This window comes from Wyeomyia smithii, chromosome 2 (assembly GCF_029784165.1).
Source record: "Wyeomyia smithii strain HCP4-BCI-WySm-NY-G18 chromosome 2, ASM2978416v1, whole genome shotgun sequence".
In the NCBI taxonomy this organism is placed as follows: domain Eukaryota; kingdom Metazoa; phylum Arthropoda; class Insecta; order Diptera; family Culicidae; genus Wyeomyia; species Wyeomyia smithii.
In genome coordinates this window covers 103,922,930-103,946,378 of record NC_073695.1, presented here as the reverse complement: position 1 = coordinate 103,946,378, position 23,449 = coordinate 103,922,930, and the positions used below count along the sequence as shown (strand labels likewise).

Here is a 23,449-nt window from a genome sequence, read left to right as displayed (position 1 = left end):
AATATTCACGGGAATGGATTTCCCGGGAAGCGGGAATGAAGAATCTCATTTAGATAGGAAATCGACTCCAGACGACATTTTGAAATTCAAGATGGTGACTTCCGATATCTTCAAAAAGTATTGGTGAAGGCTATTGATATAAACATATTAAAACAAGAAAATCCAATGATTCATTCAAACAAGAAAATCGATTCTTGCGATCATTCTCGAATGCAATAATGCTAGCAATGTAAAAATCTTTCTTTTATAGTTCCTTTTGCGTGTAGTATGAAAGACTCTCGTAAAATAAAACAAAGTTTGTTGCAATTTTTTATATGTTGAATTTAATAAAATTCATTCAACTTATTACTATTACCAATAAGGCTGATAGAAATTTCGAATTCTTTTTATGCCCAAGGTTATCAAAATTAGCAGAGGGGGTGGCAAAAAATAAAAAAAAAACACCGAGACGAAAAAAAAGAAATATCTTTGATCAAAGTTTGTGTGCAAGTTATGACGTTTGTAACTTTCTCTCAAATAAATGTGGAAAAATAACACTTTATTATTATTATTATTTGTTTCGCTCGCCTTTCGACGACACTTTCGCTGTCACCTGACTTGTTTGTTGCTAAATTAAGCTTTATGCTGTCAGAAAACCAATGAAATGAACAAAACGGTTTGAGCTTTTTTTTTCTTCCCCTTCCAATATTCAAGACTATTAAAGAGGAGGGGGTGACATAAAATGAAAATAAAATTTGTAACGGCCTAAGTATAACATAAACTTACTCTAATATAAAAGTCTTCGGATTAAGAACACAAATGTCTAGTACTATCATTGTCACTGGTCATGTCACTGAATGACGGTGTTAGTTGTAAATATTAGACACAGTTGTCTCCTAGATTGCGAAGAATATTGAGAAAGAGTTGTTTTTCAATACCATCATTAAGAGAAAAAATTGAAGAGCATAGAGACCATCAGATTTTGAAAAAATATTTTAAGAACTAATATATGCCAATCTATTTCAAAAATTAGTAACGTCCACATGAGAAAGGCTCGATCCCATCACAATGCTCAATGGGGGGAGGGGGTCTGAAATCTAGATTTTTAGTGTTACGTAATTTGTGTACGACGTCTTACTAAATTAGTAGTACAAGCACCACAATTGTTCATACACTAATAGTTGGATGCGCAGTCAGTATCTAATAAACTAAAAGTCAAATTTTGACTGCTAGGATTTTGCTTTGCTACTATAATTTTCAGAAACATTAGACCTAAGGTCACCATTCGGTGGATTCCTCAAAGGTTTTCGCTATGTGCTATGTGCTAGAAATCATGATTTTAAACAATTTAATCCCTTGCCAATAAAATAATTGTACGAATGCAAAATACAATAACAAATCATTTACCCGTCATTTTACACTTTTCCTACCTCCAGCTTATGAAGCATCCATCTCGAGACATCGAAACTAAGCGGAGTGATGGTGCCACAAATGCGGCTCTACCTCCCTCCTTGGCGGTCATTTGAGCTATCGGCTAACTACACGCGGTACATGCTAAATACCGATGATCGGTGGGTGGGAGTCCGAGAATACTAGTTATTTTATCACACTGTCATGATCGAAATTCATAATTTATCTTTAACGACGACTGGCGTTGACTGGCCGTTTGGTGTTTGAGCTAAACTGCAGACACTGTGTACACTTGACCGGAGATGTTCCCGTAGTTGAAATGCCGCCATCACCGTGGGGAACGCGAGGAGAGTTCACTTGTGTGAGCGTATAGGCAATTAGCACTTTTATGTACTTCAGCTTAATCTGATTTTTCCGTAATTAATCAATAAAAAGAATGTTTAAAGCTGTATGTAAGCAAGACTTGCAAACCATACGATAATAGGCGTTAGACTAGAGAAATCGTCTCTGGATAATCTATTTTTTCGCGGTCGAGTTTACATTGTATCGTGCACCTCCATGATTGACGGTGCCGAGGCGCAGCAATAATAGGGGTCTTCACATCGAGCTCGTATACGAATACCCAGCCGTAAACTGTGTATCTTCCATTACTCGTCAATGGAGGTGGTATTTGTTTACGAGCTCGACATGAATACCCATAATATTACCCCATATTCTCCGAGGATTAAAAATAGAACCTCATTTGAGTTTATTGCACTTATCAGAAAACTGGCAAAATTCGGCGAGGAGCCTTGTCATGAAACAGCCCACGTTCAGGGCAGCTCTCAACAAAAAAAAGCCGGGCGAAACTGCGCGAAACCGGCAATCCCGCAGCAGCAATTAGTTGCTAAATTAATTAAGCTATTAATTAATTTGCGCCCAGAAATGATACATATATGTGTACGAGATTAATTAACTTTATTGAGACGTTTCCTTTGTCACGCACACACCAACCAGATCAGGCCGAACGGTTGTGGCTGGACCCATATAAAACAACAACTACTGTGTGCACGGTGCCGGTATACTACACCCGAGCAGCTCCATTGCATGCATGGAGAGTTTTGAGTGCCCCTTCGCCTGCACCTTCTGACCTCCACAAGCGAACTTCCCGAATTACCAGGGGAACCGAAAATGGTCAAATTGTGTGTATGTACCGGCATCGTCGTAGCAAACGGAGCATGAAACCACACCGAAAATCGACGACCGTCGAAAAAAAAAATCATCGTATACGCAAACCCAACTTTGCAGAACATCGACCTCCCTCTCTCTCTCTCCCTCACTATCTTTGTCTGTTTGTCGATCAGTCTGTCTGTGTTCTCGCCCTGGGTGTTTGATCTCGCTTTTCCTCTCTATCTCTCTCTAGCACTCTCTCGCTCAAACAAACTCATTCATGGTTAAATTTCACAATGACATGCAAGATGCACGATCGAGTTCTGAATTTTAATTTGATTTAATGTTGTTTTTATGTGCTTCATAACTATACACTAGCAATTGTTCGCCAATGTTCGTAACACTTTATTACAAGCATTAAAGCCAAACCGTTGTGTAGCAGGTTCCGTTACGTACTGCACTAAAATTCGCTTGTTTAACATTAGTTTCATAAATATAACAGTAAACATTGCATGTACTGATATGCTAACCGTGAATAGTGTGAATTTTGATATTATGAAAAGAATTTTCATTTTCTGCTGTTTTTGGTATTCGAAAAGTTACTGTGATCATTTCAGTTTAGTTGGTTCAAAAGTTATTGACTGGGATAAAAAGATAGAATAAAACGAAAGTTTCTGATTTTCACCATGAAAATTACTGAAAAAAAAATCATAGCAGTTTAATATTTCCAATCAATATGAGCACCTTGGAGACAGGGGCTTCCATGCAGTACTCAACGCTTATATAGAGAAGATGGCTTTAAGAAAATCCGAACGATATGTGACGTAGGAGGTAGGCAGGGTTTTAATTTGGGTGACGTTACATGAAATATGTTTAGAAACCAAAAATTGGGAAAATTACTATAGTTTACGTTTTGTTCGAAACATTTTTATTTAATATTTGCTGCTGAAGAGACTTTTGCCAACGCCAATACCAGTTTCAAAACCCTGGGTGATCAGAACCTTCGTGATTTATCTCACTAATGAATTTTGCAGTTTCATCGGGCGCAATAATCGATATTGTAGTTAAACTTAATTCGCTTTGTCATTTTTTTATTCTCAAAAGTATGAATCCATTTGCTAATACTATGTTAAAAGGATTTTTTTTATCACAGCGTTCTTTTGGATTTACTGGCGTTCTGTTTATTTAATAACACAGTGCAACAATTTTTTTGCCTTGGCTTCTATGTATAATTTTTTGATGAAGTTTGATGCGGAAATAAATTTCCCAGAGTTTGAACATATTTCAACTTAAGGGGCAACAATGGCGCCATTTTGAATTTTTGAGAAACCGGTAATTTTTGTGTTTTTTTCGGCGCCATTTTGTTTTGAGGCCAAATATCAAAATTATGAGAGTTTGTCCACATATTAGCATCTTTCAACCCTAAACTAAATTTCCCCGAGTTTGAACATATTTCAACTTAAGGGGCAACAATGGCGCCATTTTGAATTTTTGAGAAACCGGTAATTTTTGTGTTTTTTTCGGCGCCATTTTGTTTTGAGGCCAAATATCAAAATTATGAGAGTTTGTCCACATATTAGCATCTTTTTACCCATCTTTTGAAAAAACATATCTTAAATCGGACAAAAACTGAGCTCAAAACGGTGATTCTACGAAACCAGGTTTGGCATAGTTTTAGTATATTTCACAAAGCAAACTAATACAAAAATTACCGGTTTCTCAAAAATTCAAAATAGCGCCATTGTTGCCCCTTAAGTTGAAATATGTTAAAACTCGGGGAAATTTAGTTTTGCATAAAAATACACAAAAAAAAAAAATAAAAAAAAAATATATATATATATATATATATATATATATATATATATATATATATATATATATATATATATATCTATATATATATATATATATATATATATATATATATATATATATATATATATATATATATATATATATATATATATATATATATATATATATATATATATATATATATATATATATATATATATATATATATATATATATATATATATATATATATATATATATATATATATATATATATATATATATATATATATATATATATATATATATATATATATATATATATATATATATATATATATATATCTATATATATCTATATATATCTATTTATATATATATATATATATATATATATATATATATATATATATATATATATATATATATATATATATATATATATATATATATATATATATATTAGGGCGGTTCGATTTGTAGGGGATAAAAAAAATCGCTTAGGCACATATGATTTTCGGATTCTAGGGATCAAAATAAGATACTTTGCTCAAAAAACCATACCTCTAAAATGAATTCTGATGACCCTTGTACTAACGTGTAGGTACCCAAAAGGTCAAATTCAAAAAATCCTGTTTTGACCCATTTTGAGTGCCCCAATCGAGTCCAAATGTATGACCGACCCCCACTAACTTTGGAGGGCCGACCCACCCATGCTAGTGTTACCCCCCTGGGACCCCCCTAGGGGGTCTCCCATACAAAAATATAAAAAAATATCAAAAAATCACCATTTTTGGCACTTTATATGACAAAAATCAGTGAAATGGCTATTATTTTTCCGCACAAATGAAGTTTCTAGGAAAAAAATGTTTTTTTTGTTTTTGGATTTTTGTTTTCTCCTGCTTCGCATGGGATCCGGTCCTGAGTCTTCAGCGCATACATACACAATTACACATATTTCTGAGCCATTCTCATTGCAGATGGCGTTTGCAGTTGGCGTCCTTTTGAACATAAAATCGTATATCACTCTGTTACATCATATGTAATATTTTTATTTCGACCAGTCAGGCGAGCACCGCTGGTATGCTACCACAACGGCTACCACGCACGGACGCTCCGTTTCCACTGTTCCCACGCACACTGTAGAACCAGAGTGAATAAAAAGAGTGACGCAGAGTCTGAAACCAGAAAAACCAAACGAACACTGCAAAGTCGGGTGTTTTCGTCAATGAAATAGTCTGCCGGGAGGCAACAAAAATCCATCCACTGTTTCCTCACAATCGGATTCTTCGGGAACCGAAAAAAACTCACATTCCTTACTGTTTTTTGTTATTACACAAAACGCACTTCATTTTATCTATCTCTATCAAACTTTATCAAACGAACTTGTTTTAAATTTAAATACATCAACTATCTTTTCACTCTGACAATAACAACACTCCGTTAAAGTCAACTGGAACTTGAGCAAAAAGGGGCTGCCAGAAAAATATTTTGGTGGATACATAAAAAACCGTGTTGCTGTTTTGACTGAATTTCTCTCTGCGTCACTCTATCTATTCACTCTGTGTAGAACTAGTGTAGGTTTCGTATGGGATAAAAACGTCAACATAAATCATTCTACATCGTCCGCCAAAGAGTCAACACCTAAAATAAAAACCTGAAAGTGAAAGTGAAAATTGTTAAAGTCAAAATATATTTTTTTTAGTTTACAATGAACCCGCAAGATGAAATAGCAACAACATCATCAGCTATCGAAAACCCAATGAGTCATATACCCAAGCATGATGTTGCTGTTTTTGGTGTGTCTTCTGAATTGAATGATATTAATTTACCAACCGTTCTGGATATCTTGAGATATTATTTTTACTTAAGCGAACGTGCAAAAACAGAACAAAAAAAGTTTTCTTATAAACAATTCTCTAATCACGTAACAGATAGGTTGGTTGGAATTTGGGAAAAACTTGGTATGGAAATAATTTCAAAAAAATATGTTGCTGTTAAATTGAATAGATTGGTTGACAAATACCAAGCCGAAATTAAGAAGACGAATAGAGACCTTTTAGTGTTTACCGGTACTCTGAACGAAATTTTTTATATTGGAGCATGTAAATGCGATTTGACGGCAGCTCAATGTAACTACGGTTTGGTTCCAGAACGCCTCAAAGAGTTTATGCACGATCAACATAAACAGAGAAGACTAACAATTGATGCATTTCTGATGGAAATTGAAGAGCAAGGGACATCGTCATCAATGCCAACAATGCCAACATACGAAGATCCCGATGATACAACATACGTAGACGTACCGATGACGGTTGATGAAGATGTTATGAATAGAAGCACAAGTTCACAATACACAGAAAGATACGATTGTTTTAACTTTGCCTTGATGTGTGACAGATTTGGTGTGTCTGATTGAGTAGCGTCAGCATTGGCAACCAGTCTTTTCAAAGATTTTGAAATGAAAAATCAGCATGGCGAACCTTTCATCATGGATAAATCGAAAGTTCGTAGAGAAAGAGAGAAATGCAGACGAATAGTGCTCCGCAAAAGGTTTGATGATTCCAGTTTAATAGCGTTTTCATTCGACGGCAGAAAAGATGATACTTATACGAGAGAAAAAATTGATGGTAAGTATCATAGTAGGATGGTAAAAGAACCTCACCTTGTTATTTTGAGAGAACCGAATTCTCGATTGATTGGTTACGCAAGACTGGTAGAGGAAAGTGCTGAATACAAAACAACAAAATTGAATGAATTTTTCAACGATAAAAACATATCTCTGGATGCATTGATTGGCATATGCACTGGCGGTGAGCCAACAAACACTGGCACACACGGTGGAATTATACGAAGATTCGAATTGCTGCTAAAAAGACCATTGAATTGGTTTGTTTGCCTTCTACACTTCAACGAACTTCCGTTTCGACATTTGTTTGGGGTTTTGGATAAATCATCCACCACTGGACCAACATCAACAACCGGGAAACTAAGCAAGCAAATTGAAAATTCTGAAGCTCTTCCGGTAAGTCATTGCTATCACTCATTTATTATAATTTTCTAACATTTTGAATGGTGAAATCATAATAAATTTATTTAATTATTATATATTTTTAGGTGGTGAGCGACTTTCAGAGAATTGCGTTGGAAAATATGCCTCCTGTTGCAGAACAGCACGAATATTCCACCGATTCGCAGTACTTATACTACATGGCACATGCAATTTCTAATGGCGTGGTTTCTGTGGATCTGGCTAACATAAAACCAGGGAAAATTGTACATTCTCGCTGGCTCACCAAGGCCGCTAGATTATTACGATTATATGTGACAATGAAAAAACCACCTAAAAATTTAAGAATTCTGGTTGAATTTATAATTAAGGTTTATGTGCCAATGTATTTTAATATCAAGTATTACAGCTCTGTCGTGTACGGTAGTGTATTATTTTTCAAGTACATTACTTGGGCACAATTCCTGGAGCCAAATTTACGCACTGTTGTCAATCATGTAATTAAAAATAATCCATATTTTGCACATTCGGAAAATATCTTGCTATCAATGTTGTTTGTAGGAAAGAGGTGCGCGACTCTGCTATCAAGAAAATTTTACGATATCGAGACAATGTTGAAGACCCATCGGAACTATATAAACTTACATTGCTTCGATTACACGAAAATGATCGATTTGACTGATAAAATTCACGCGAATCATTCCGTATGAAACATTGATAGCATATTTAAATGAAGATGATTCACCATTTACTGATCCGCATATCCCATTACATATACAAGGAACGAATTAACACGTTCAACTGCTAGCTAGCGTTTCCAAACGAGTAATATCGGAAAATGTAGAGGCTGTTATGGAGGCGACATTATAGAGCCGTGCGAAATTGCCCAGTGTTGAAATCAAAAAAGACTTCAAACAATAATTTTTTAGTTTCTTTCCTATGTTCTGATCGAATAAATTTTTAAAGAGAAAACAAAAATCCAAAAACAAAAAAAAACATTTTTTTCCTAGAAACTTCATTTGTGCGGAAAAATAATAGCCATTTCACTGATTTTTGTCATATAAAGTGCCAAAAATGGTGATTTTTTGATATTTTTTTATATTTTTGTATGGGAGACCCCCTAGGGGGGTCCCAGGGGGGTAACACTAGCATGGGTGGGTCAGCCCTCCAAAGTTAATGGGGGTCGGTCATACATTTGGACTCGATTGGGTCACTCTAAATGGGTCAAAACAGGATTTTTTCAGAATTCATTTTAGAGGTATGGTTTCTTGAGAAAAGTATCTTATTTTGATCCCTAAAATCCGAAAATCATATGTGCCTAAGCGATTTTTAAGTCGACCCACCCTAATATATATATATATATATATATATATATATATATATATATATATATATATATATATATATATATATATATATATATATATATATATATATATATATTTATATATATATATATATATATATATATATATATATATATATAGAAGCCAAGGCAGAAAAAAGGTCAATTTTTGTTGCACTGTGTAATAATAATAGTTTAATTGAAGATAATAGTATAACTATAGTGTATATTAGACACTGGTGAATGTATTTTGTTGAGCGTCGGACTAGCGTAGTTGGTAACGCTTCCGCCAACCATGCTGGTAACCCTGATTCATATCCCAACGTTGAGATGGCTTCAGGGTGGCCTCACATTCCGGAAGTTGGCGATCGGCACAAAACAAGTGGCGGAATCAGGCCGCCGGAAAATAAATATGATAGAAATGAGGATTTCAATGAGAGTCAAAACAAAGTTATCGAAGGTAGAAAAAAAGGAAATATTTCATTTCTCGAGTAGAAAAAAAATAATTTTCTTTACGACTTTAGGTAGGTAATTTGGTTTGATGCTTTTTTTTTTAAATAGGGGGGGGGAATGTTTGTAATGATTTATTTATGTACTAATATCTGTTCAGAATTATTATTGTGTGTTCTGCCACAAATGGTGACATTTCAACACTATTATATGAGGCGGGGGCCTAGTGTGTTTGGTAACGTAAATTATCAGTTTATTTTTGAGACAAAGTCTAGAATTCCTGTTGATAAGAGGATATAAACATTTGATATATTTATTGCACTTTGACTGGATATTTTCAATGTGCTCCTTGAAAGTAAGATTCTTATCATAAATTTTCCTTTTGCGGAAATGCTCGTATCGTCACAAAACAGAGATTTCTCACAACCTGATGGTAAATCAAGAAGATCAGAAGTAAAAATGTTATATAAGATTGGGCCCAAGATACTCCCCTGAGGCACACCAGCTCTAACAGGCAATCTATTAGATTTACCATTTAGATAGTTAACCTGAAGAGTGCGGTTAGTTAAATAACTTTGTATCATTTTTGTAAGGTAAAGCGGAAAACTGAAATTTGACATTTTAGCTATTAAGCCTTTATGCCAAACACTGTCGAATGCCTTTTCTATATCTAGTAGAGCTGCTCCAGTCGAATAGCCTTCAGATTTATTAGTTCGAATCATATTTGTTACTCTAAGTAACTGATGAGTAGTGGAATGCCCATGGCGAAAACCAAACTGCTCATTTGCAAAAATTGAGTTCTCATTAATATGTGTTATCATTCTATTGAGAATTATTCTTTCAAAAAGTTTGCTAATAGAGGAAAGTAAACTAATTGGTCGATAACTTGATGGCTCAGCTGGATTCTTTTCGGGTTTTAAAATTGAAGTGACTTTGGCATTTTTCCATTTCGTAAGAAAATGTGCTAATGCAAAGCATCTGTTAAAAATTTTTACCAAGAAATTTAAAGAGTTTTCGGGAAGTCTTTTGATGAGGATATAGAAAATCCCATCATCTCCTGGTGCTTTCATGTTTTTGAATTTTTTGAGAATAGTTCGCACCTCATTCAAGTTTGTTTCCAATACCTCTTCAGAAAGAAATTCTTGGGTGGTGATTTGATCATATTTTTGGTTTACTTCACTTTCAATAGAACTTACTACGTTCAAATTGGAGTTATGCACACTCTCAAACTGCTGAGCAAGTTTTTGAGATTTTTGTTCATTCGTTAGAAAAATGCAATCACCATCTTTGAGGACTGGGATTGGCTTCGAAGGTTTCTAAAGAACCTTCGAAAGCTTCCAGAAAGGTTTTGAATAAGGTTTTAGTTGTTCAACTTCTCTCATGAAATTCTCGTTTCGCAAGAGAGTGAATCTATGTTTAATTTCCGTTTTCTTTACGACTAGTGTGCACGAAAACACGGTGCAAAAGTCAGTTATGTTACGGCTAAGGATCGATCCTGAAAAATAAATAACAAACCAGCAGTATTCCAACTTGACATTACATCGGTGTGATGATGAGAGACGAAAACATGAACATGTCAGTTCCACTCCGCCAGCTGAGTGAGCAGCGTTTGTAACAAAATAAACAAACACCACTTCGGGTCAGGATTAGTTACGGTTGTAGCTAGCGTGCGCTGCTACAGATATACTCTGTATGTACCGCTCAAGTGGTTAGCATCAAGTTGAACCGAGGAAGAGACAACATAGAAACGGAAACCTCGAAAACTTTATTCAAACCGAAACCGGGAAGGATCCACGGCTACGTTAATGTTGTGTTTAAATTTCGGTTACCTAGTTGTAAATTGCTTGTCCTTTTTCGTGGGGTTGGAATGTAACTTTCATGCGATCATGATGCGTGTTTACGCTTCCATGGATGGTAAGGGGTCTCAAATGTGTTTTCTGTCGGAAGAGTTGCTCATTTGTGAAATTACACAGTTTCATATGCATATTTTCATATTCAACTACTACTCAAGGAAACGTGTCCAGCAATAGACAAAACAACTTTACGGTAAGGCGAAATTTTGCTCGCACTTCATAAATCTGTCAAATCCAATATTTGGCAAATTCAGCTCTTGATATTACCTTTCGGTGGTCGTAGACACTCTTGACCATTTTTTCACACAGGTTAATTTATTGAAACGAAGTCAAAAGATAATTTAATTAATTTGTTACGATAGCAAAAAATCCTCGATCTGCTCTTGTGTGTCATGATCCATCCACGGCAGCCAATCTGCCGTCAACGGGTGCCACCGACCGGACTGGCGATCTCGATGGTGATGGGTGGTGCTATTCACAGCAGCTGCACACGAGATTTTCTGATTATTTCCTGAACGAGGCCACCACGAGCAGAAGTGAGAAAGCGAAAAGAAAATAGAATACGGTCAGCACTGCATATATTAAAAACTCTCTCCTGCCAGGCGACGACAATTTTGATCGAATCGCTCAGAGACAAATGAACATAGTAGAGTCGGTACGATCTCAAGTTATCATCATCATACCAACCACCCATTTGCGAGGGAGGAGACGCAGCTTGTGTGGTTTACTCACAGACTAACGGACGTTGGATTTCCAGCTTATATCCAAAACAAACATTAGTTAAAAAAAAAACATTATCTTGACGCTTTCGTCTTTGTTTTGTCTGATCCGATCGAACTAGCAGTGTATCATGTTTTGAAATTGATCAAATTTGAAAGAGTTTTGGCAGCACGATTAACGACTGCCAAGGCTTGTGCCCGTTTTCATTATCTGTTCCACATGTTTGAAGTGTTTTTCCACCGGTTTATTCGCTGAAATTACAGAAACAGAGTTCAAATGTCTTAAAACATGAAAATATAAGATATTCTTTCCTAAGTCAATTTTTATTGAAGCAATGTTTATTAAGGACCTTCACGACATATTATTTGGGAGCCCCTACCCTCTGTGCTGTATGACGAGCTTGAAACGTTTCCCAAAAGAACGCGGCACGCACCTGGTCCATCGGCATCTCGTCATGGTGATTAAGGTCCGGGAAGCTGGGAAGCCACAAAGTATCGACAAAAACAGTCAAATTCTACTAAAACCACGTTTTACGCGTTATTCGTCGCGTGGGCCGGTGCACTGTCCAATTGAAAGACATAATAATTCTTCCCGTAGAGGTCCTGAAGTGTTTGGTTCTGTTCAGCCTTTTCTTCGTTGTAACTTTCGTTACCTCGTGAACCTTGCGTTTCTTGTGCGGCTTGTATCCCAAATCCTTTGTCATGGTGGTGTGGGCAGTCCTAATCGACACACCCAGGTCAGAAGCTGTCTCCCAGATCGAGAGGTTCATTTTTCAATGAACCCACTCCCTCACCACCATGATGGCTGCTGGAGTCCTTGCCGAACGTGGTCGCCCGAATCTCGCGCGGTTATTGACCGAGCCTGTTTCCCAATACCGACGGATGGCGGTATGGATGGAATTCCGCTCCACTTCGTGAGGTTTTAACCACGGGAGTATGTCGCAGGGTCCCTCACCTCTCGTAAACAACTTTACTACGACGCACAGTGCATCGAATGTATGGTAACAAGGGACAAAGTCAAAACTGCATAATTTTGTCGATTAAACACATTGATGTAATAGAGGAAGTTGTTCATTCCCTTTAAAGCTACTAATCGCATAAAGGTCTTATAAGATTTACTGAATCGCACAAGTGTCCCAAACAACAACTTATTGATCCTATTCCAGAAACCATTTAATTTTGGTGGAAGTGGTGTAAAATAATGAAAACTGCAGTTTCTGTATATTACTCACTTCCATTTACTTGCAAAAGTGACTCATATACAAATATAACGAAATAAAAATTCTGAATATTTTGTCGTTATTAATATATATTTAATTACCAGAGTAATACACGTACATATTTACATGTATCTTGTTGTAGAGACAAGGTTACGTTTCGAAATCGAATTTCTTTTCTTTTCATCACAGTAAACCCATTTCATTCTAAACTGAAAAGAAATAGATTATATAAACCTTCATCGATGCAATCCATTTCATATTTTAATTATACGTTACTCATTTTTGTGTAATAGTGGGTAAACTTCAAACGCCAATCTCAATCTTTTTTGTTTTTACGCACTGACCTTTGCATCCGTTTCCACGTACTACGCGTGTCAGAGACGTCAGAAACTTGTACAAATACTTTTGTCTATTGGTCTACGCACTGTGCGACGTCGCGTTACTCCTGCAACGGTAAACAAGTGGTAAACAAGTAAGAAATGACAGCAAGTTGACTTTATATCACGACTTTATATGGTGCACCTAGTGGCCTAGTTCAGCGAGAATTGCTCTATAAAGTCGGTAACCAACTCGTTGGTGGTGCCGCCACTCAGGTAAATCTTCCATCCCTTATCTCTTTTCCGGCAAAGCTCCTGGAACGCAACGATGTCGGTCGAAATGGCAGGGTTCTAGCTGATCCTAAGCATCAGCTTCCAGTTGTCGTCCTCTTTTCGTCGCCGATTGCCGGTTTTTCTGATTCGTAATTCCTTTCTGAGTGTTCGTAGTGTTTTATTTTTTGGCATTCTGCCTTACTACGGCAGCTAATTCCTAGTCGCGTGACAGGGCTGCCGCTTAGGGTTAGCTGGTGAGATTCTGCATTTCTAGATAAACATTTCAAAAGGTACTATCTGCTTTTATCGTTTTTCCGGAGCGTCTTTTTATTTTGGTAATGGTTCAACCTAAGTAACTTTCCCAAGCGTGGTTTTTGTTCATAAGGCTAGAGTGATCCCTCCACTATCAACTCGTGGCATAAAAGGTGTTTGCCGCCCCTGACATGAGAAACAATGATTTGTTAACAAATGCTGATAATGATTTGGTCCTATAACGATTTTTTTAAATTTTTTTAAGCGAAAAAAAATAGAAAAAATTCAAAATTTGTGAGAGAAAACAATAGACGTGAGATAGGAGTTAAACGGAATCATCTGAAAACTATTCTGAAAATAAGAAAATACAAAAAAGGTTGGAGGTCGAAAGTAGAATAATAATTAAATAGAAAGCCATCCAAATATTTCAGATGCCAGAAAATTGTTTCACATTTGGCCTAAAGCCACCTCAAAATACTTGAATGGTTAAAAAGTATAGACAAAAAGTCTAAATTTGATGTGATCGCTGTAGATTTGCAATTAAAATCTTTTTGATCGAATCCTTAAAGGCCTTGCTAAGTAAATAATTACAATACAATAATTAAAAGCGCCTTTGTAATTGTTATGAGCTGTACAGATATATTTCCAAATATTCCTATTTTTTTCTGGAAATCGCCTGGAAATTACAGCAAGAAAAAGCACAAAACTAAATCCATATTTATTCCTGAATTTCCAAGAATTTCAGTTTCTTGATACTATCTCAAGAAACGCGAAAGGTGCAAGTTTGATTTCAAAATTTGACATGAAAACCTACGTTCTAGCACCTTTGCAAAATATTTATTGCCAAGTTTTTTGGCAACAACATGTGTAAACAAAACCACGAAAGCTTCTTAGAAACAATGTGCATTAAGTGTCATTATGAAGTCAAGTCCATTACGCTATACGGTAATCGAGTTTTATAAACAAGGAAAGCGTCCAGTAAGTATCGCTAGTATGTTGAAAATGTCTATAAAACGATATAATGCGCTGTGAAATTTAGAAGACCGCTCAGGAAGAGGCAGAAAAAGAACCGCTAGGATCCCTGGGAACCCGATAATTATTCGTCACTGGATTAACCGTGATTCTAGAAGTTCAATTCGAAAAATGGCAAAATCAATTAAAATTGACCCGAAATCAGTACGAACCATTTTTACGGGGACGGGACACGAGGCATATGGATGTTAGGCATAGTATGCTAAGATGTGTCGAGCTTCGTAGCCGCAAGGTTACAGAGTCCGCTTTGACAAGCGAATGGTGATAGGGTCGAATCTTAGTAGAACCAAACAATTCGTTCACAAAAAGGACTTTAAGTATGGGTTTATTCTCAGGCTCTTCCACACAAAATCTTCTCTCCAGATTTAATAACCTCTCGTCTAAAGCTTCGATAAAATCATAGACTATAGCACGTCTTCGCTGTTAGAGTAATAGCTTGCAGGAGGATATGATAGAATCGATAAGGAAGAAAGTAGGTTACTAAATCTGAATGAGAAGACAAAAAGTACTATAACTTCCCTCCTATCATAGACTATAGCACGTTATATGCTTTTAGAGTGATAGCCTGCAGAAGGATATGATAAGGTCGATAAGGAAGGTAGTAGGTTGTTAAGTCTGAAAGAGAAGACAAAAAGCACTATAACACAGAGCAGGTTACTTCTCAATAAGTACCACTGCAAAATGGTAAAAAAAAAACAGAAATGTGCAAACAGCAAAAACGTCCGGACAATGCCACAATTGATCAAACAACTACTGGTAGCAGTGGGGTCCACACAAAAAAAAAAATGCTAGGATGTGAGGCATAATGGATACGAGGCATACTGCCAAAAGGCATAACGGACGCGAGGCCAAATGGACGCAAGGCCGAACGGACGCAAGGCCGAATGGACGCGAGGCCGAATGCGATGTTGTACGATCGCATGAGATCCAATTATGAAGTTCAGGTGTTAATATATTCCTAAAGAGTTTAAGTTGGGTATAATACTTTTCTTGAAATCATGCGGCGAAGACGCATAATCGAGGGCAAAATAAGAGGCGGCACTGAGCCGCCGTGGTTTCCGCAGTCCGAGCCGGCCGCCGATCCGCTCTCGAAAGCGGCGGCCTCTCGCATCCAAACGACTGATCTACTAGTTTGCTAGGTCTACTCAAACAGAGTTTTCTTCCCTTAGTTAAGTCCGAACGAGCGGTAGCGAGTAAGGACAGCATTCGCTCGAACAGCGAGTCGGCCGAAGGCCGCGAGTGTATTGCTTTCCAAATGACACTTTGAAGCGAAATACATGTTATTGAAAGAGAGCTGTGATGATGATGACGATAAAAACATATTCCGCATCACTTCCCCTTGGCCTTGTGTCCATTCGGCCTCGCGTCCATTCGGCCTCGCGTCCATTCGGCCTCGCGTCCATATGCCTCGTGTCCATATGCCTGCCGTTCATTATGCCTAGCGTACTATGCCTCGCGTCCGTATGCCTCGCGTCTGTATGCTTAACGGGGTGTCATCTTTTTTACAAGAATTACGTTGTTACAAATTTTCAAAAAATCCTTACCTAAATGACAGGATGAAAGAAAATCGGTACCGAAAATTGAAGATTCTGTTTAAAGAATTTATTGATGGACGCCATCGCACAATTTCATTCACCGATGAGAAAATGTTCACTGTGGAGCAATTTCATAACCACCAAAATGACCGTCATCTTTTGCCTAAAGGCTCTTCTAAGCGTAGCTAAATCACATCATCCAGTTTCGATGATGGTTTGGGCGGGAATTACGGCTACCGGTAAAAGTTTTTAACCGACACAGTTGCACCTTGGGCACGTGTACATTTTGGTAAAACTAAATGTACATTGCAATTCGTCGGTCGCGCACCGGCGAGATGATCCTCGAACTCCGCGAAGAGGCAAAGGGAAAGGGCTGTGTCTATAAAAAGGCGGCCCAGGAAGTGCTAGGCGAGGAGGTTCAAATCCGAGCCCGCACTCCTGTAATGACTCTCTAGCTTAAAAACCTGCTACTAAGCCGCAGGCCTGAGGGTGATGCAATTAAACCTGAACCACTGCTATGCGGCGCAGCAGTTGCTACACCAAGCAGCTGCTGAGTCGTTGTCGGACGTGGCCACCGTCTCGGACCCATACCGCATCCCAAACGGAAACGGTAACTGGGTATCGGACAAGCCTGGGAAGACGGCCATTTGCACGACAGGCAGGTCCCTGGTTCAGGAGATTGTGTCGACCTCCAGTGAGGGTACGTTATAGCCAAAGTGGATGGAGTATTCTACTGCAGTTGCTATGCTCCGCCAAGTTGGTCTACCGAAACGTTCGCACAGATGGTCGATCAAGCAACCGTGGAACTGACGGGCCTATGGCCGTTGGTGCTTGCGGGTGACTTCGACGCTTGGGCTGTCGAGTTGGGAAGTCACTGTACAAACCAGAGGGGCCAGGTCTTGTTGGAAGCTTTGGCAAAGCTCAACTTAGACTTGGCTAACGTTGGCACGAAATGCACCTACAGTAGGAATGGTGCAGAATCGATTATCGATGTGACGTTCTGCAGCCCGGGACTGATCACGAACTGAAGGGTAGACGACAGCTACACGAATAGCGACGACCAACCGGTCCGCTATGAGGTAGGCGTGCGGAAGCAAGCAGCGAGTAGGGCCAATATTCCATTCTTCTACGGCTGGAAAACATTGCATTTCGATGCAGATGTTTTTGGGCAGGCAATTAGATGAAAGCACTAAAGGGGCGAACCACTCCCGGGTGTGGACCATCTAAATTCGATACTGTCATGGGCGTGCAACGCCACGATGCCTAGGTCTCGTCCACCTAGAGAGGGTAGACCAACGACATACTGGTGGAGCGAAACGATAGCAGGCCTACGCAGTGCATGCCTCCGTGCAAGACGGAGGATGCAACGCGCGCCTTCCGACGAGCAAAGAGCGGAACGCGGTGCCGCATTCTGATCCGCTAAGACAGCGGTTCTCAACCTGGGGTACGCGTACCCCTGGGGGTACTCGAAAGCCTTCAGGGGGTACGCGAAAGAAAATTCAGTAATGGCGGACTAAGCCATCATGTGTTATTCAATCTTGCTCTTGAAACATGACTGTAGTGGCAATCAAACAAACCATAGTTCAATTTGAAACCTGACTAGACTTCCACAACATAATCTATCTCTACTCTCTCTCACTCTATGAGAACATTCCAAGCCAGGGGGTACAATCGACATAGAAATTATCGCCAAGGGGTACGCGGACAAAAAAAGGTTGAGAACCGCTGCGCTAAGGCAACGCTTAAGAGCGCAATCAGAGCCAGTAAACGAGCCTGTTTCGAGCGACTATGTGCCAGTGCCAATTCGAACCCGTGACAGATCGTTATGACTAAGACTAGAGGTGGCTGAACAATCACCAGCGATGCTAGAAACGATCATTCAGGGCCTCTTCCCAAGCGACGAACCAAGTCCCTGGCCTCCGGCTGACGAGCCACCACCAACCGTGAGTGACGGCAGCCGTGCAGAGGCAGACGATGCGGTAAGAGTCACAGAAGATGAATTGATCGAGATCGCAAACTCCCTGAAGATAGGCAAGGCACCGGGATCAGATGGAATCCCGAACTTGGCCATCAAGACGGCCATCAAAGAAGCCCCCGGGTTGTTCAAGGCGGTCATGCAGAAATACCTTGACGACTGCCTCTTCCCGGACGTGTGGAAGCGCCAGAGGCTGGTGCTGTTGCCGAAGGCTGGGAAACCACCAGGTGACCCATCGGCATACAGACCAATCTGCCTGCTGGACACGGCGGGCAAGGTGCTTGAGAGGGTAATCCTAAATAGACTGGTGAAATATACAGAAAGTGAGAACGGTCTATCAAGCAACCAGTTCGGTTTTCGAAAAGGTAGGTCCACGGTGGATGCAATTCTCTCCGTCACCAGAACGGCTGAGGTTGCAATCCAACGCAAAAGGAGGGGCATTCGTTATTGCGCGATCGTCACGCTCGACGTGAAGAACGTGTTTAACAGTGCCAGCTGGGACTCCATAGCCTTAGCGCTACAGAGCCTCAGAGTGCCGACGCCGCTGTACAAGATTCTGGGTAACTACTTTTAGAATCGAGTGTTAGTGTATAACACAAACGAGGGTCAGAAAAACGTCCCAGCTACCGCAGGTGTACCGCAAGATTCCATCCTGGGTCCGTCACTGTAGAATGTCATGTATGACGGCGTGTTAAAACTAACACTCCCTGCAGGGGTGGTGATCGTGGGCTTCGCCGGCGATATAACTCTTGAGGTCTATGGCGAGTCAATTAGAGAGGTGGAGTAAAAGGCCGCGCTATCCATACGCGTAGTGGAAGATGTAGTTGTTAAGTCTATTGTCCTTATTAAATTTCTGTCACACTTACAAAGTGATATTTTCCAGTGCAGGCATTACTGAGTTATTATCTAATGAACATTTGGCAACCATCTATACAGAAACGCAATCCGCAATATTCTCTACCTGAAGAAAAAAGTTGGCAACCGTAATGCAAGGTACGGTTGGAAACAGAATTGCTCTTTCGCTACCAGCTAGAGTCAAGAAAAAAAAGATGAAGATGAAGCGAGTGATTCGGGATTGATCGGCAATTAGAGAGAAATTCGGAGAGTTCGTGTCTCGCTCGCACGAGTAATTGATTTGCGCGGGTTTTGCTCCTCAATAGCAGTGCAAAAGAGAAGGGTAGATGAAATAAAATTCTCTCGTGGGTTTGATGGGTCTGAGAGATTTTGTGTTCGTCATTCTGTTGGCAATAGTTACCGCGATTAGACGCGTTTTGTAAAATGGCAGAAAAACGTCACGACAGAAGACTGGATGCACTCCAGGAAACTGGAGCTAGCGCACCATAAGACTGAAGTTATTGTTGTAAATAACAGAAAGTCGGAGCAGGAGGCATCGATCAGTGCTGGTGCATGCACTATCGCCTCAAAAGCTTCCCTGAAGCTTCTGGGGGTTATGATCGACGACAAGCTCACGTTCGGGAGCCACGTCGATTATACCTGCAAGAAAGCTTCCATGGCTGTGGCGGCGCTATCTCGCATGATGGCAAACAGCTCGGCGGTCCGTAGCAGCAGGCGCAAAGTCCTTGCTAGCGTGACTACGTCCATACTCAGGTATGGAGGACCAGTGTGGTCCAAGGTATTGAGTACCTCGTGCCATCGCGGCAAACTCGAGAGTACGTACAGGCTAATGTGCCTAAGGGTCGCGTGCGCATACCGAACAGTGTCGTACGAGGCGGCTTGCGTCTTGGCTGGCATGATGCCCATCAGCATCATCGTCAAAGAGGATGTAGAGTGCTTCGACCAACGCGACACGAAGGGTATAAGCAACACCATACGGTCATCTTCAATGGCCAGGTGGCAGCGGGAGTGGTCCAACACTACGAAAGGTAGATGGACACACCGACTCATTCCACAGCTAGCATGCTGGATTAATAGGCGCCATGGGGAAGTAACCTGCTATCTGACACAGATCCTGTCAGGCCATGGCTGCTTTAGGCAGTCCTGCATAGGTTCGGGTACGCCGAGTCCCCTATGTGCCCCGCATGTACGGGTGCGGAAGAAAATGTGGAGCATGTGTTCTCCATATGTCCGCGTTTCGACTGGATACGGTACGAAACGCTGGCAATAAGTGGGACGGACACCACGCCAGAGAACATTGTGCGTAGGATGTGCAAAAATAAGGAAATCTGGGATGCGGTCATCAAGGCCGCATCACAGATCGTTAGTATTTTGCAGGGCACCAATCGACGGGAAACCACCGATGTGCCCCAGTTAGTTAGCGATTAACTAACTGGCCTGTATAGGCTGCTCTGCTACCCGTAGAGGTAAGTGCAAAAAGCACGACTGGCCCTCTCCCTGAAGTAATGCCTAACGGCGGTCCCGGGGAGACCAAGGGCTCTAGCTGTTCAGCTTAAGGTTGCTCAGCATGGGTAAAAGCAGTACATTGCAAGAAGATTGAGCTTCATCGCATGGAGCGAAAAAAACACTGGAACTCTGTAGCAGACTTTTTCCGAGATATTTACTTAAAGATGAATGGCCTTCAAACTCTCCTGATTTAAATCCAATGGACTATTCGTTTTGGTCTATTCTTGGATCCAGAGTCTGTACTAAACCGCACAAATCATTGGTTCATTTGAAAGCTAGTCTAAACCTGGGAGGGAGAAACGGATACTACACTCAGAACAGAGAACACGCACATGCGTCGTTTTTTGATAGCGTGTAACTATCTTTTTGCTGTAACGCATGCATGACTCAAACGAAGTTTTAAGTAATATTAGGAATACTGAATTTGCAAATTTGTCTGTGAAACACAAATTTTTGAGGCTGTGTTTTTTTCGATTTGCCGTTGTATAAAAGTTTCTTCGGAATTTTGAGTTTATATATATTTGCGCACGCAGATTTTTTAAAAATGTGTGCGAGAGCTTAACCTGTGAGGCAGATTTTTCGAGGTTTCGTGTAGTTGCAAAAATTTTACAATCCTGCATCTCACTATTTTGTGAAACGAGAAACAACATTCGACTGTGATGAAGTGTGAAAATGTTACCAGAGCCTTAAATCCAGAAAAGCGCAAGTTTAATTATCGAAGTACGCTAACATGATTATTGCTGAAAGCTTATGAAATTTATTATTTTACGTGAAAATAATCCAAAATATTTTCCAAAACGACAATAAATACAAAAACCGTTTGCGATGAATATTTTTTACCTTTCAGTTATAACAATGCTCATAGCAAAAAAATGCTTTTTTCCCTTTGTTCAAATTGACAGTCAATGACAGCTCATTCTGGTTCATTTTGACACTCACACAGCTTCGTATCCGTTCCTCCCTCCCAGGTCTAAATCTAAGCCAGGGATGCCATATCTGTAGAAGAACTATCGCCCATCGTCGATAATTTCCCTAAACGATTGAAGGCGTGCTTTGAAGCCAAGAGTGGACATTTCGAGTCCGTGATGTAAATATTACAAACCATGCTAATGTATCTACATTTTGTATAAATATGTTGTTGTTTGATATTGAAAGAACAAAGTTATGACTAAAATATTGAACACGGATAATTTTTTCTTACCCTGTACATTCACGTCACTGAACGTAATCCAGCGACCAGCACTGGCAGTTTCTGAAATGGTGAAGATTCGAAAGAAAAAGGGTAAAACGCGCTAAATTTGTATTCGACGCAATTGGGCAAAACATACATTATTCCGATTTTCAAATGAAAAGTGCATGCTCATTTAGGTGAATAAAAACTTCTTCCAAACCGTATAAAATCGAAGGTAATGGTGAAACAATTTTTTTTAATGCATGCTCATAAGGGCTTCAATATAATTCATTGGCATTGAAACAAAAACAGTTAATATCGCAGAAAGTTTGAAAGCTTAACGTTGTAATACTTTAAAGTTTTCCATCCTGTTACACCAAAAATGCTTGCTGAAATGGTTTTTTCAAATTAATTTTATAATTGCGGCTGTGAACACCTTTTTTCTTTACTTATTTTTCGTACTTGACAACTGTGATTGTCCTGAATAAATTTTATATCATGTTTCGAGTGCAATTGCACCTCAATCAGAATCCGGAAACTACCCACTAGTTAATTGCGGCCACTATCAGCCATTGTCGTTCATTAGATTAAAATTCATTCAAAATTTGTTATTTGGAGGCGTCATTCCAAATCGATTATTATTATCCCCATTAAAAAGTTTTCAATTGATTCTTCTTTTTGCCGGCTAGAGTTTATACATATTTCTACATACTGTAGTGCTCTGGTGAGAATGGATTTGCGCTCCAAACTTTCAACACAAACATCGCCACGGGAGCAGCAGCCTGTTCGGCTCACAATGTCACCAAGTGTGTTGACGAATTTGGAAATTTTATAGCACTTGTTGCCGAGTACAGCGAAGCAGAATAATTCCGTCCCAATTAATTTATTGCAACCATTCGTCGTCAATGCCACTGTCTTTTGCACGCGAGGGACCCGCGGTGTGTTCTACTCTGCGAGAAATGTTGCCCAGAGGTACAGCAACTTCCACCCACCGAGGAAATGACATGCTTGTGGTTCATTATATTATGCTAGCAGAGGCGTTTATTTTCCCGAATCGACTGACGCCGGCCGCTAGCTATTGTCCAGATCATTTTCTAATTTAAAACACTGAAGTCAAACAAGAATCTCACTAAGCACAATTAGTCGCATCGTATGTAATGTACAGTAAGCCGTTATTTTTGGACTGTGGGTAATTATCCGCGTTGTCCAATCCAAAAATAAATGGAGAAGGGCCGTACGTGATGAATCACCCTATTTTCGTGAAGAAATTTTACTGTGCAAACACAGTATCATTTCTCGCGGAAAACGACCCGGTTGTTCATGCATATGCAAATGCAACCACTCAACAATCCAAACAAACAAGTAGCCAATACTATAAACAAGAACGCGGTAATAGAATCGGGCTGCACTCTCAACCACACCAGAGTATCGTTCGCTCGGATGAGTTGAAGCGTTCTTGATCTGACCTTTGGTGCCAAGTTCACTTTCCAGAAGAGTTCGAAAAACTCCCGGTCAACCATTGTAAATCGATAAGTTCAGATTTTTTCCAAAATGTTGTAAGTTTGAACATAAGTTCATTATTGATTGCAATAGTCGATTTGTAG

At 39.5% G+C, this 23,449-nt stretch overlaps 1 protein-coding gene across 5 annotated transcripts in view; it reads left to right on the top strand.

The window, feature by feature from the left end:
• Nucleotides 1–23,449, top strand: part of LOC129720901 (protein vein) — a 136,919-nt gene that overhangs the window by 17,711 nt on the left and 95,759 nt on the right. The window lies entirely within an intron of this gene.